The sequence below is a fragment of the Lygodium microphyllum genome, chromosome 18, assembly GCF_053477565.2.
Source record: "Lygodium microphyllum isolate KBCC chromosome 18, Lygodium_microphyllum_v1.1.10, whole genome shotgun sequence".
NCBI classification, from domain to species: domain Eukaryota; kingdom Viridiplantae; phylum Streptophyta; class Polypodiopsida; order Schizaeales; family Lygodiaceae; genus Lygodium; species Lygodium microphyllum.
In genome coordinates, this window is record NC_141152.1 from 5,029,319 (window position 1) to 5,045,306 (window position 15,988).

The window sequence follows — 15,988 nt, forward strand, 5'->3', positions numbered from 1 at the left end:
GGTGAGTGACAAAGAAGGAGAGCGGGAAGCACAATCTAGCCGAGGAGGGCCAAGAAGTCAAAGAAAAAGACTCCACAGAGGAAGGCCAAAGAAGAGACTAGGAAGAAAGAAGAAGTAGATCTACTAAGAGCCCAAAGTTAGTCCAAAAGCGCTAAAGAAAGAAAAAGAAGAGAAAAGGAGGAGGCAAAAAGAATAAAAGAGGAATCCAAGAAAGCTGAAGAGGAGAGTAGGAGGAAAGTAGAGCGAGAGGCTGAGGAGTTAAGGAGGAAGGAAGAAGAAGACATAGCCCTGGCCATCCGCTTCTTAGTGGAGCAATCTTCAAGGGAAGAAGAGCACCAAGCACCCAAAAACATGCCACCCCTAGTAGCCAAGGGCAAAGGCAAGGGTCTCTAATTAACCCCATCCCACCTGCCCTAGTGCCCACCATCGCAATCTCTACATCCACCCAAACCTCTTCTACCATGGAAGATGCTAGTAACCTTGTGGCCTGGGTGCAATTTTTGGTTAACAAAGAAATAGTTCAAGGTGGAAGTGGAGGGACCCTAGTGATTGGAACAAAAAGACTGGCAACTGCGGATGCGGAGTCTAGACAAGACCCCAAAAGGCAGAAGATGGAAGCATCCACAAAATGACTACTTCTATAGCACTGCCCTCCTCTACACATTACGATGACTATGTTAAAGAACTCTTGTCATAGCTGGAGAGGGCAAAAGAAGAAAATAAAATAGCTATTACTGAGCTCGAGTCTAAAAAGGAGGCTACGACAACCTTCCAACTAGAGAAAACACACCAAGTAGCAAGCTACCAAAAATAAATAAGTGAGCTAAAAGCAAAGCTGAAGGCTAAAGAAGGAGAAGAAGATAAGTGGCAGAAGGGGCTTGAGGAAGAGCATTAGGAGCTGATCGGCTTGCAAAGGCAATACAAACTCCTCATCATGTAGATTGAAGAACTGACAGGACGAATGGACAAGATCCAACAAGCCATGGATTGACTTGCAATAGAAGAAGCAATGAAAGCCCTAGAAGGGGTGGAGCATTAAAAAAAATGGATGAAATGATAGGTAGGCTGATGGTGGAAATGGAAGAGCAAGGGAGGTTAGAGAGAGATCGAATACTTGAAGAAGTAGAAGGAGACAATAACTAAAAGGTGGAAAGCACAAGAACCGACCATAGTGGCCTGAGCGCAAAGACAAAATAAGAGCCTAGAGGAAATGTAACAAAAGGCCGATGAATGGGTGACGAAGAGTGAGAGAAGAGTGAAAGACCTACCAAGTCACCTGACCCTTGCAGAGGGAAATAGAGTGTTTGCGGAGAGCAGGGTGGCAGAGGCCACGTAGGCAATACTAGAAGCCCAACAACGTGCCTTTCTCAGCACTATAATGGATGTCACATAGTCAAAGGAGGAGGAGGCCATTGAATCACTAAAGAAAAAGTTGGAGATCACTTGCAGAGCTATAAGGCATGGGCTGTGTGCTCAACCACAAGAAGAAGGGACCAGCCTAAGTCGACAAGAGCAAAGAGATTATTTGCTAAGGGCAGGGCTAACGGTTGAAGAGGTGGACCTAATAAGCTTCAAGGAAGGAGAACCACAAGAGCCCAGAAGTGAAGCTGAAAGGTAGAGGTCACTCTTAGAAGCTAGGGCTGGAGTTGAAAGTGGATAGCCAAAATAGGAACTAGTACCGCAACCTCCCTCTCCACAACTAGAAATGCAGCAAGAGGTGGACACCATTGCCGAGAGAAAAGTGAAACTCAAGAGGAAAAGGGTGAGGATGTTGGAGTAGGCAAGGAGAAGATTAAAAGCCCAACCAACAATAGCACCTAAATCACCCATTCCACCACAAGTGGATTGCTTCCCAGTGGATTGGAATGTGGAGCTCATAGTGTGGGAGCAAAAAGAAAATAGTTGCCAACCTTTTGACTTCATCTTTGAATTCCCCTCCACCTTATGTAGAGTGCTATCGACCGAAGTGGTGGAGGAGGTAATAAGTGTAGGAGGAAGGCTCAGTATTAGGTGGAACCATGAGAGGGAGAAGAACTCGGCACGATGGGGAACGGAAGTACCCGAATACTGAAAAGACAAAGTCATGGAGGTGCCCCAGAGTCTACAAGGCTATGAGTCCCAACAAACAAAGCGGAGAATGAGAATCTGGGATGGCAACATGGACACCTAGATATCATTTTGCAACACACTACCCTTTGAGAGAAATGACCCCACACATATGCCATATCCAAGGAGGGTAGGGGTGGACTTTAACCCTTACATCCATGGCAGATATGATTTTCCAAAGATATATAACGTAAATGCCACCAAGCCGGAGGACACTTTGACCTTCTCCGAAACTGATCTATGGGACTCAATTGCCCATTTTCTCAATATGTTCACTTTTTGCCCAAATCCTACCTTTATTACTACTTGTAATTATCTAAGATTACTTAGGGTACTACTTAGACAGGAGCCTATGCCCATAGGAGTACCACCTCCCACCACTCTTTTTTGATCTCAATGTCGGCATAGATAGTTGTGAAATGACTAGGCTAATGATGTGTGGTGCTGCCCTCATGCCATCTTTTTGTGTAGCCCTCTTAGAGGATATGAGTGACAACCATTTCACTGGCTGGAACTATCCCTTCCTATCCACCGCTCCTCTTAATGTTCAAATAGGACTAAAAGGATACATCCCAAATAGATAATTTCTTAGCAAATCCATTAAGCATCCAACCTCTCCCTCTCATGACTTTGATGAGATGAAGACTAGATTTTTTTTAATTATTAAAAAAGAGAGAAGAAGAAGAGAAAAAAAAGAAAATTAGAGAAAAGACGAATAAAAGATAAGGAAAGAGAAAGAAAAAAAGATCACTAGAAGGAAATCACAGGGGAAGCAATCGAACAATCTGATTACATGTAGGCTATAGTCAATGCACCTAGGGGTCCTCAAGTTAGGTGTGTCTGATGGCTTCGGTTGGTCAGGTCTGTCTCTAAGCCCCTAGCCCATTTTGATTCCCCACATTACGCTTAGGGCACATCAAGGGCAGGACATACCTAGGGAGGCCACCCTCGCCTATGGTTAGACCTGTCTCCCTAAGCCACACTCATGGTACCCCCTTAGGCAAGAACTAGGTCCTCAAGTGTGGGACAACACCCAGGCCCTACTCCTTGTTCCACTAGCACGAGCACAATGCACCACCGATAAGATAGACACACCCCCAGGCAGTGCACCTTCTTTTCTTTATAGATAACTCCAAAAAATGCAAGCCACCAACTTCGGAGGCCCCATCATCATTGACTCACATGACCACCTGTCAAATCACACCGAATTTGCATTGGCTCAAAGGAAATCACACCGAATCTGCATTGGCTCAAAGGAGAAAGTGCCATGGGACATCTAGGAGGGGGTAATGTTACAAGACATGTCACGGACATGGACCATGTAGCCAAAAAGAAGTAGAGAAAGACCAAGGAAGCCCAAGTCAAAAAGTGAATGAAGAAGCTCATTTGGCCTAGGCAAGAAAAGTGGAGGAGAAGGCAAGCTCAGAAAAAATGTGGGACAACATCGAATATTCTAGCAAGGTGCTCTCAAGGATGAAGGAGGCTCCCTCAAGGATGAAGGATGCTCTCTCATGGATGAAGGAGAGCCTCCGAGGGCTCTTGCAAGGAAAAAGCAGGGTGCAATGTAATTCATTTTATAAGAGTGCCAGGCTCCCTCTTGTGCAAGTTGTAAAGTCTAAACGGACAGAGGTGAAGGGATAAGGCAACTAGAAGGGAATAGGGAAAAAGGACATTGGTAAGATTCCCGGTCATGTAAAAAAGGGGGTGGGTGCCCAGGGCATTTAGGGCTTATATATAAACCTGAAAAGTGAATGAGGAGCTCATTCTCTAGTGTGTGGCAAAAGTGGTCTTTTCTTCTTCTCTTATTCTCTCCTTCTTGCTTGCTTGTGTGTGCTTGAGAGAGGAAGTATGATGAAGTGAGTGTGTGAGGATGAGGGATCTTGGAGAAGAAGCTCTCCATCATCTCATCTCTTCTTCTTCTCTTCTCTTCTCTTCTCTTCTCTCGCGCAACATGGCTATGAAGGATGGAGCTTGAAGGAGGAGGGTTGAGGTTGCTTGAGCTCGCATCTCGAATTGTGGAGTTACCAGCTTGCTTGAGGGAGGAGGCTACTAAATAAACTCACTATAGCCCCGTAGGATTGAAGATACATCAACTAGGTAAGAGATAGCCATTTGTGCTCACTTGAAATGCTTGAAGCAATAATCAGTCCATGGGTCTTAGCGATTGAGCGTGAGCTCTCACTACATTGCTCATAGCTGATGACCTAACTAAGATCTCTTCGCTCTCTTGTGGGAGTACATAGATGTATTTGCATGGTCCTTAGATGAACTCAAAGGAGTTGATTTGAGAGTCATGACTCATAATATCCCAATGACTCCTAATGCAAAACCAGTTAAACAATGACCATACTCAATGAATCCCAAGCCCCACACGTCATCATCACAAGGAGGAGATGGATAAGTTGTTGAAGGACAAATTCATCTATGAAATCAAGCACAGAGGCTGGGTATCGCCCATAGTGATTGTCCTAAAGATAAGAATGAAAAAATTCAAGTATGCATAAACTATAAAAAATTTAATGCTGCAATAAAGAGAGATAACTATCCACTACCCTACATGGAGCATATGTTGAAAGATTGGTAGGAAAAGAGGCCTACAGTTTCCTGTATGGCTTCTTAGGTTATAACCAAGTGTAGGTACACCCTGACGATAGGCATAAGACAACATTTGTGACATAATGGGGTGTGTTTGCCTACATAGTCATGCCATTTGGACTGATGAATGCACTAGCTACCTTTCAACTCCACCTCATGTATGCCATCTTCAAAGATATGCTTAGGCGAGAATTGGAGGTGTTTGTTGATGATCTATGCATTCACTCTAGTTGGAGGGAATACCTAGATAGATTTCGTGTAGTCTTTGAGGAGTGTAGGTAGTATAATCTCTCTTTGAACCCCTTAAAGCACGAGTTTTGGGTGAAACACTAATGTATCCTAGGGCACGTGGTGTCTAAAAACAATATTGCCATTGACTTCTCTAAAGTTAGAGTCATTGCCAATTTACCACTGCCCATAAGCTATAAGGGAGTTCAGTGCTTCTTGGGACACACAAGGTACTATTAGCAACGATTCATTTTGAATTGTGCATTGATCACTAGATCCCTTTACAAATTGTTGATCATATTTGAGTGGACCAAGGAATGCCAACGCACCTACGAGAGGAACTAAAAAAGGCTCTCATGACTGCATCAATCCTATAAGCCCTAGATTGGAACATAACATTCCATGTGTACATTGATGCCTCGAAGTTCTCCATGGGAGCTATTTTGTGCCAACGTGGTGAATATAATCTTGATTATCTTGTGAGCTTTGCTAGTAGACAACTCACAGATATAGAGATGAATTACTCCACAACGGAGAGGGAAGGCCCAGCCATGGTATTCAATGTAAAGACGTTTCGTCATTATCTTTTGACTACACCCTTTACCTTCTTCATTGACCACCATCAAGCCTTACTTTATCTAGTGAACAAACCTTGTGCTACAGGCCATATAGCTAGATGGTTACTTTTTCTTCTAGAATTTGACTTCTCTATGTGGTTGTACGCAAGAGTAGGCAGCATTACATGGTAGACCATATGTCCTACATACCCACAAAAGAAGTTGCTAGATAGGGCATCATAGATGACTTGCCTGATGCACACTTGTTTAGCATGTCCAATGAGAGAGACCTATTCAGGGCCAATCTAACGCTGTTTTGGGCAGATGACATAGTCCAACTCGTAGATCATGGATTGCTTGAGAGACCTATATAGAAGGCTAGGCTAAAGCACCCTATCCTTAAGTTTTAGCCCGATCAATTAATTACTAGCCAGTTTTATACACTAAGATATGATGGGTTATTACAAAGATACGTGTGTGAGCATGAAATGCATGATGTGCTTCTTGAAGCACATGGTGGAATTGTTGGAGGACACTTCAAGGGAGACGGTATAGCACACAAGGTGCTACAATCTTAGTTGTGGTGGCCCACTCTATTTTGCGATACTGCTAAGTTCGTGAAGCATTGCAATGAATGTCAAAGGACCAAAGTACCCATTTATAAGGACAAGATGGAGTTGACCTTGGTAGTAATAGCACAGCAACTCTTTGAAAAGTGAGGGATCGACTTTATTGGGCCAATCAGCCCAGCAGCGCAGTACTATAGGTGAAGTACATCATTGTAACGACAGATTATCTCATGAAATGGGTGGAAGATTGGGCTACCAGGAAGAATGATGCTAGGACCACGACTAAGTTTCTTTGGGAGTAGGTGATCTTATGATTTGGCTGCCCCATCGAGTTAGTTAGTGATCAAGGCACACACTTCATAAATGAAGTGATTGCCCATTTACTATCCACATTCTTGATCATCCATAAAAAATCATCACCATACTACCCTCTAGCTAATGGTCAGGTGGAATCCACAAATAAGTTCATAGTGAATGTTGTGATTAAGGTAGTCTTTGCCTTGGGCAATGACTAGGACAATAAACTCATGGCAGTGCTATGGGCCTATATAGGATAGCCTACAAGACAGCAATCATAGGGCAAACACCATTTAAGCTAACCTATGGGACTGAAGCGATCTTGCCAGTGGAGTTTTTTGTTCCAAGCTTGAGAGTGGTAGTGTAAGAGAGATGGGATGGAAAAGAGGCATGGATGGAACACCTGGTAGAGCTAGAATGCCCTTCTGAGACTTGACTCCTAACAACCCATGTGCTAATATGTGAAAAGGCAAGACGCAAGAGCTGGTTTGACAAGCATGTCATACAACATGATTATGAGTAAGGCAACCTAGTGCTACTGTACTCTATAAAGTGCCATAAGTAGAAGATGAAGTTTAGAGTATTGGGGTGTTTCAAAGTTTGCAACATTAGTTGAATTGACAATGTAGAGCTTGAAACCCTAGAGGGAGAAGATGTACGCTTATTTAATGGCAATCGCCTCAAGAAGTACTACCCTCCAATGAATTCACTGCACAATCCTCTAATGCTAGAACCCTATGTGAACATAAGAGTAGCCACCATCACTGAGATAGAGGATGAGGATGAGGAAGTAGTAAAACTTGCCTACATATGCATATCAATGAGAGTGCCTAGAAGACACATGCCTTTGACACACTTATTGATGAGGGATATGACTTTAATATCCTTTCACACGATCATTGGACCCTCATTGGTCAGCCCCAAATGCAGCCTACTAATGCTAAACTCAACCTGTTTGGGGGACAATCCTACTCACTGCTCAGAAAGTATAAAATAGCAATCTCCATCGAGACTGAAAACCTACCTGTGATCTTCTACGTGTTGCCTAACACTAATGCCATTGATAAGGAATTGCTAATAGGACATGCATTCAAGAAACAAACACAATGCAATTTTGATTATGACTCTAGTGCATTCACCTCACTATTAGCAATGTTCGGATAGTGATAGCTTTCAACAAGGGTAGTGCAGCTCCATCGAAGCTTGCAGGGCCATTGGTAGAGGAACCTAGTATAAGATCTAAGGAGGGGGGTTGTGACTTGTCTCACCAAGCCAAGACAAATTGCTCACAACCCAAATGAGACACATCCAAGACCACTGAGTAGTAGCTCAAATGGGTGCCCAAACAACAACCGCATCCGCCTAGAAGCCACTAGACCACATGAACCTGTAACCATAGAACCTCACACCCTTGGCATAGGGGACAAAGCTGGCAATACAGAAATAGATAGTGGCCTAATGGGTGCCCAAAGACCTATTGCACGCTCAAGGCTACTACAAAGGCAATAGCTAGATTTGGTTGCCCAAGACTACAAGCGGCACGCATGTCCCTCAATCTAAGCCCTCTAGCCCATCTCCACAACATGAACCAATTGACTCAAAAAGCACCAAACCCATAGAACCTCAATGAGTCTATCGACCAAAACCACAACAACTTGTCCCTAGGCTACCAATTGACTCAACCTAAGACTCCAGTGTTCCAACTGCTTCATGAGTAGAAAGTAGCACATCACCTAAGCCCCAAGACCACCCATCACACAAGTGGTTGCTAAATACCCTATTGGACCAATCCACAAAGAAGGCATTAGTTCTTAAGTTATCTAGTCCAACCAAAAACCACAACTTTCCATAGGCCTCAAACCCTTCTATGAGCATAGATCTATCCTTACCTTGGTCTCTGACCTAGCCACAAATACAGGGGATGACTTGGTCACTTGGACTAGGTGCTTGGATGCCACCTTCACATCGCTAGCTAAGAGCTATGAAATGACTGGATTTAGGCCTCCTAGACAAGCCATTAGCAATAGATGTATGCTCCTTGCCATGCACTTGGGAAGAATCTAAATTCATGTTTGTCAAGATTCCCATGGTAGTTGAGGAATTGATCGCCAAACAAGATATCTCGAGAGCAAGCTTGCAAACAATGATTGATCACATCCTATAGTAGGAGCAAAGTCTCTGCAACAAGCCAAAGATAGAAGAGTTGAAAAAGCTAGCCAACTCTAACTCTTCTTTTCTGCGTAAATGGTGCACTCTTCATCCCCAATGGGAACAAGAGGGCTACCAAATTATGACCAATGCCGGGAGCAGAGACGGGTAATCAAAACCTTTGAGTATGATCCAGCCTATGTCCTACCTTGTTTAGAGTGTTGGCCATCGGTCGCAATTGACCGTTAGAGGAACACTTCATGGACCACCCCTATTTCGATTGAATCTTGACTGCAGAAGAACATCACATCGCTAGTAGGATGGACTTCGGTGACTTCCTTACTAGTGTCCTGACCTACATTACACATGTATGCATTAGACCTCATGACATGGACCGTCACACCCAGTTGGAGTATAACCCAAACTTCTACGATCGGCTCATGACAAAGTAAAGCACAGCAAGCATGCACTTAATGCCCTTAACCCTTCACCCTCCAATCCTAGGAAGGATTTTCATCACTCTCTTGGGGGGGGGGGGTAAGGTGGAAAAGAAGACATGACTTGAACCTTAAATCAAACTTTACAAAAAGCGAAAAGGACGAATAAAGTCAATTTGTGCTTAAGGAAAATTTTCATGAAATTCTTATTTGGATTCTGTGGACAGCTTGAAGCAAATATTTTCATTTTGTATTTGAGTCGTTTACCTTTCCATAGCATATACTCATGATCCCCTTATCTTTTTGCAAAAAATCATTACAAGTGAACTAATAGTGAGCTGTTGCATCATGAGACAAGAACGGGAGATGGCAGGGTGGCATGCCAAAGGTAGTAAGCTTCCATTCACAGAAGAAGAGCATGCCAAATATGGCCTAATGATGGAAACAAGATTTTTTAATTAGCTTAAATTCAGAAGCCTTTTAGAACTTAGAAAACATGGTGTGATGAAAGAGCAAGTGGTAAAACAGATTGTTGACTGGTGTAATTTTGGTAAATATATTGAGAAGGTTAGCCAAGCCATTGACTATAGCAAGTGTGCAGAGTTCTTTCAAAATTTCGATGCTAATAGGAACTATAGCACCATAAAAGTGAGGCAAGGAGGAGAGACTTGCAGAATATAAGTGGAGTTGAGCCCTGAAATGGTGGAAAGAGCTCTAGAGCAGGTCAACAAGCCTAGGATGTGACCCAGAAGAGATGTTTATAGTATGCTAGGGATGGACAAGGCCCAAGTATACACGAATGATGGAGTCATCTTAATTGATATCCACATCCCTGACATCAGGCTATATGTAATAATCCATGCTCTATTCTCTAGTCAAAGGCACAATGCCTTGATGAGCAGGATTGGAGTGCCACTGCTTGAGATCCTCATGACTAAGTCTCTTGATGAAATCAATTGGAATGGCTATGGTAAGAGTATTGAATCTTCAGTGAAAACCCTAGGCACAAGAGCCAGAGCAACAGGTGGGGAGTCTCCGACTTCCATAGTAGAGATGGCAAGGAAACATCTAGCAGCCACCAATGCCTCCAACATGGGGTATGGAGGTGTGCTCATCACCATCATCCAAGAGGCCACTGGAGACTTAAAAAGACAAGAAATGGCAGAAGAAACCCCCGAGCACTCACCCACCTACAGATCACCTATGCAATCACCCATAAAGATGAGCACCCCAGTCTCCTTCTCCATTGGAAACTTGGGGGATGACGAGGTTGTGAGAGTGTAGAAGGAAGAAGAGAAGCAAGCTGCAAAAAAGAAGGAAGCTCTACTTTAAGTCCAACAGCAATAACAAGAGGTTTCGAGTGAGAGAACTATTAATGGGGAAGGGAAGGAGGGCTCAATTCCATCAAGCCAAGGCAAAAAAAGAAAAATCAAGTTGAACATCCTAGGGAATTTGAAGCCACATAGAAGGAGTCAAGAGAACTAGAAGATAAATGGAAAAAGAAGAAAGAAGAAGAAGAGGGGCGAGTAAGAAAGGTGGAAGAGGATTCCATAAGGGTGGAAGAGGAACAAAAAAGGAAGCAAACAGAGGATGAAGAAAGGCTAAAAGAGAAGATGATAAGCAAATGGCCCAAGCCTTGCATTTGTCATCAGTAGAGCAAGCCTCCCGCCCTGAAGAGTTGGCAAGGAGAAGCCTAGGTGATGAACCAAGCTCTAGCACTACATCAAAGGAAAGAGCTAAAGGGGCCATTGTGTCAAGAAAGGGAAAGACCCTCATGTACCCACCATGACTAGCCATGATTGCCACTCTAGCCACCACCTACTAGGAGACCTCAGAAGTGGGAGTGGACCAAAGCAACATGGTGGCATGGGTGCAATACCTGCTAAACTCGGTAAAGAAACTTGGCCCAATGCAGTGGCAGAGCCCCAGTGATAAGGACAAAGAGACTTGCTATTGTGGATGCACAATCTGGAAAAGACCCAAAGAAGTCCAAGGTCGAAGCATCGACAATGTCCATGCCATTAGCCATACCATTAGCCACCAACTACAACAAATATGTGTAGGAGCTCCTAGGCCAACTCAAAAAGATAAAAGAAGACAGGAAGGCCACTATGGCAGAATTAGATAGGAAGGCCTCTATACATTTGCTACCTACTACTAGCTAGAGAAAACAAAGCAGATTACCATTTATTAGATGTAGGTGAATGATCTAAAGAAGGAACTAGAAGAAATGAAGAAAATAGAGGTGGAAAAAGAAGAAGAGAGTACAAGAACTCCAAGTTGAGAAGATAGAGGGAGAAATGGGGTTGGAAATGGACTTCTCAAGCCTCATATAGGGGCAAAATGGCATGGAAAAGCAAATTGAACAACTAAAAAACCTTGGAGAGGAGCTCACTGAGGAGTTGAAAAGGGTGAAGACATAGGCCCATGCAGAGTTCCATAAGGAGAGACAGCAAAAGGAATGACTACTGAAGGAATTGCAAGAGGCTAGGGCACAGAAAGATGAGGAGTCAACTAGAAAGCTGCTAGAGGTGGAAAACCGACTCTTGGGGACCCTCCAAGAACAAAAGTGACTGAAAGAAGAACTGAATCATCACAAACAAGACAAGGAGAAGATGTTGGCAATCTAGAAAGAAGAATAAGAGGAAGTGGTAACAATGCTATCACAGGAGCTACTGAGCCAGAGTCAAGGAAAGATGGAGGAGAAGGCCGAGGCCTAGGAAAAGAGGAATCTTGGAAGGGTTAAAGACTTGGCCAGAGTCAAGGAAGTGGTGACAATGCTATCACAGGAGTTGAGCCAAAGTCAAGGAAAGATGGAGGAGAAGGCCGAGGCCTAGGAAGAGAGGGTTAAAGACTTGGCCGAATGCCTTGTCCTAGTAGAAAGCAGGAGAATCATGGAAGAAGCTAGGGCCAAAGCAATGGTGGTAGGGCTAGAAGTCTAGAAATACGCCTTCTTGAACACAATGCTTCACATAACTCAAGCTAGAGATGAGGACTCCGTTGAAGGGCTAAAGAGGAAGCTGAAGATCTCAAGGAGAGCCATAAGGTATGGGCTCCAAGAGCACATCCTTAGAACTAGCACTAGACCAAGCTTGGCGCAACAAATTTGACTTTTAATGCAAGCATGGCTCTCGAAAAAATAGTTAGAGCAGCTTGGAATTGGAGAGCAAGAGCACTGAGAGCAGTCAAACATAACGGCCCAAGTAGAACCACTAAGGGAGGAAGGGCCCAATTTTGAGCAACTTGATCGAGGCATAGACCGGTGAGAACAGAGCCCACCCCCACCTCCATTAATAGAAGAAAAAGGCCAAGAAAAAGAAGATCTTGCAACTACAGAAAGAAAGATTGAGGCCAAAAGGAAACACAGGGAGTTGGTTGAATTCACAAGGAGGAAGTTTAATGCCAAACCACAAGAACTGCCCGACGTCCATTGAGGAATAACTGCTTGTCAATTGGGCATTGGAGTTGAATCATCGAGAGTAGTGGGAAAATGGGTGTAGGCCATTTGAATTTGAATTCTTCTACCCTTTCTACCCTGAATTGAGTGCTGCCCCAAGAGTAGTTGAAGGAAAACCATGCAGGTCTCTGGCTAGGAAAGCTGTGGCTAGACAAAAGGGTTAAAAATCCCATGTTATGGAGAAGAGAGACTGTAAAGTATTGGGAGGATAAGGTCATGGAAGGGCCAAGAAAAGTCAAAGGCTATGAATTGCAACAACCTAAATGGCATCAAAAGATCTAGGATAACAATTTTGAGGCATGGATGGCTTTTTGCAACACGGTACCATATGAAAGGGATGACCCCACCTACATGGCTAACTTGAGGTGTCACAGTGTGGATTTTGACCGGGAAAAGCATGGTAGGTACGACTTCCCTTTGATCTACAACACCGATGCTGCCACCACTCTTGAAGAATGTATGACCTTTGGGGCACAAGACCGTTGACCCTCTATCACTCACTTCTTGGATGAGTTCACAGTATGCCCCGACCCCACTTTCCTTCCACTTGTAATTACCTCAGCCTCTTGAAAATCTCACTAAAAAAAACCTATAGCCTAAGAAGTTAGCCTGCCACCCCTCTATTTTGACATCAATGTAGAGATAAACAGCTGTGGAATGACCCGCCTGATGTTAAGGGCTGCTCTCTTGCCAGCTTTTTGCATGAGTCTTTTGGAAGACATGAGTGATAGCATGTTCTCATGTCTTCCAAAAGATTCATGCAATCTACCCACTCAATCTACTCTTGGCCTCCACAACCTCACATCCATTCTGTGATGCTTCTTCTCCACGTCCAATCTCCACACAGCACCATCATCGACCCACATGGCAACCCTTCAACCACTCAAGCCCTCATTAACAATGTCAGCACAAGTGCCACAGGACTGGCACTCGGCTACTAGGAGGGGGTAATGTTAACCCCAGAGAGTAAAGAGAATTAAAAAAATGCAAGGCAAATCGAAAAAAGGTGGCTTGATTGAAGAAATAGGAGAAAAAAGACAAACAACACAAGGACAAATCAAAAAAAGAAATAGGAGAAAAAAGACAAACAACACAAGGACAAATCAAAAAAAGAAATAGGAGAAAAAAGACAAACAACACAAGGACAACCTTAAAAGTTTAGGGCAAGTGCAAAATAGAAAAGGTGCATTTTAAATGCAAAGGTGAACTCTAAATTTTTGTAAGAGAGTTCCAAGCTCTAACTTGTGCAATTTGTAAATGTAGATGGGCATGGGTGAAGGCACAATGTAAATAGGAAGGGAATATGAAAAGAGGACTTAGGCTAAAATTGCTGATCATGTAAAAAAGGGGATAATTGCCAAAGGGGATTAGGTCTTGTATAAAAGGCAAAAAGTGAATGAAGAAGCTCATCCTTGTATGTGGAAAAAACTAGCTCATTCTTGTATAAAAGAGATAGCCATTGCACTTGGCTTGAAACGCTTGAAGCAAATAGTTTTTATTACCAAATAAATATACTACCTTGGTGAATTGGGTTTAGAACATCATAGGACAGCCCCCTCCAAGGTTCTTCCTTGCTCAGTATCTGTACATGATTTTCTTTAGGAAAACAACGAATAGAGGATGATTAGCCACACTGGGACTGAGACATGGTGGCCCATTGGGTCTTGGTAGTTGAGCAAGAGCTCCCATAGAGAGAATAAGAGTAAAAGAGGGAGGGTGAGAAACTGAGGGATGGAGAGTAAGAGACAAACATAGAGTGAAAGTATACGAGGAGAGATCATATCGTCTTTGGTTTTAATTCATTGGTGTCACTTAAGCAATGCTCAAGCTATACATCCCTCATTCAATACTCAGACTATGTGTCCCTTATGCAATGCTGAAACTATGCATTGCTTATGCGACGTTCATCATTGCATATGCAATGCATAGCTATTAGCATCACCTAAGCATGCATAGAAGTGATGCTTAACATTGTTTGCAATTTTTATGCAATGTAAAACAACATTGCTATGGCCTATAAATTTCACTAGTGAATGGAGGTTGGGGCATTATTAGTTGAGAATGACAATTGACTTGGATTCTTAATTAGATTGGAAGTAGTACTTTGTTGGGTAGCTTCTGCAGTAGAGTCAACAACTACTTAAGACTATTGTTGACTTCCTTTGGGTGATTTAGTCAATTTTCCTCTAGGATCCAATTTGGTAGATTGAGTAGCAATACAAGGTTGCTGGTATTCTATTCCACGCTTTTGGGGTTTGTCACCTAGGATTTCTCGAGTCTGCCTCGCAACGGAACATTTGCAACTTGAAACATGAGTCCCTAATGGTCAAGGTCTCCTGACAGCATTCTAGCGTCGGGTCTTGGACATCCTACTTTACACAGAGATACCCAAGCCAAAGTAGACCCATGCCGTACTTGGTTCAAAGAGAATGGGAAATGAGAGGGATACACCACTCAACCTCTCTACCCATAGGGCATAGTCCCAATTCGATCCCCTAAAACAACATGAATCGTGGTTCTAACCTAACAATTGCTAAGCATCAATCGTTAGTAAAACCTTGTGAGAAGCCTCCCAGTTCTCTGAGACCACCCTCTGCCGTAGGACAGACGCGTCGAGGGTTCCGCCCACCCGCTTCCCTCAGTAGGCATTCTTTAGTTATCTAATTAGGTCCTATCACATTTATGTGTGACATTTAAAATCAACTTCCTTAATTAAGCCTTTTAAGGAATAAGGTTCATTCGCGTAATTTACGGTACAAACACGAATACAGAGCAAGCAATCCTTTGACAAACAAGTTCAAACAAATTCCTTAACTTATCTTCATGTTAATCTTTGTCTCCTACCCATACAAGAGCAATTACATTTCCTTTCTGCCCTGCAAAAGTAATTGGTCCAAATCACATGGCACCATAATTTCCATCCTTTATCTAGAATAGGATCTTCCAACGCCACAGACGTTGGGCTCATGGTAGTCTTCAACTCCATTTCGGACTAGGCAAAGGGTGTCCAGAACTCCACTTGACCCACAAGTGGCCTAGGAGTGAGACACAATTTCCATGGTTGGCCTTTTCATCACTTGACCTTCGGCCCGTGAATCGAGCAGTACCCTCTTGAGTTGAAGTGCGGTGTGACCTCGGAGATGATCCACTCATGCAAAATATCATTTCCTTAATTAATCCAATTAAGAATCAAACACAATCAAAGCAATTAGCCTAATATCATCTTCTAAGAAAATATTCCTTTATCCCCATGGCAACTTGTCATCACAGACCCCAGCCATGAATTTACCATCAACCACAAGCACTTGGAATAATCATCCAACCAGAATGCAACAAATAGTTGAATGTAAAAGCATTTAGGGCATTAGTTAATGAACCAACAAAAACAATGATATTCTTTTCCAAACATTGCAAGAATAGTCGCGATACCCTTTCCATCGCATATTTTCTCTCCCCCTTGGGATCAAGGAGCAATTCTATGTAAAATTTACTTAACACTTCGGCTAAGACTCATGCCAAGGTCTCATACAACTATGCAAGAATGTAAATTCTATTGAACACTTACATTGATTGACAACCTGACCTTTTTCCCAA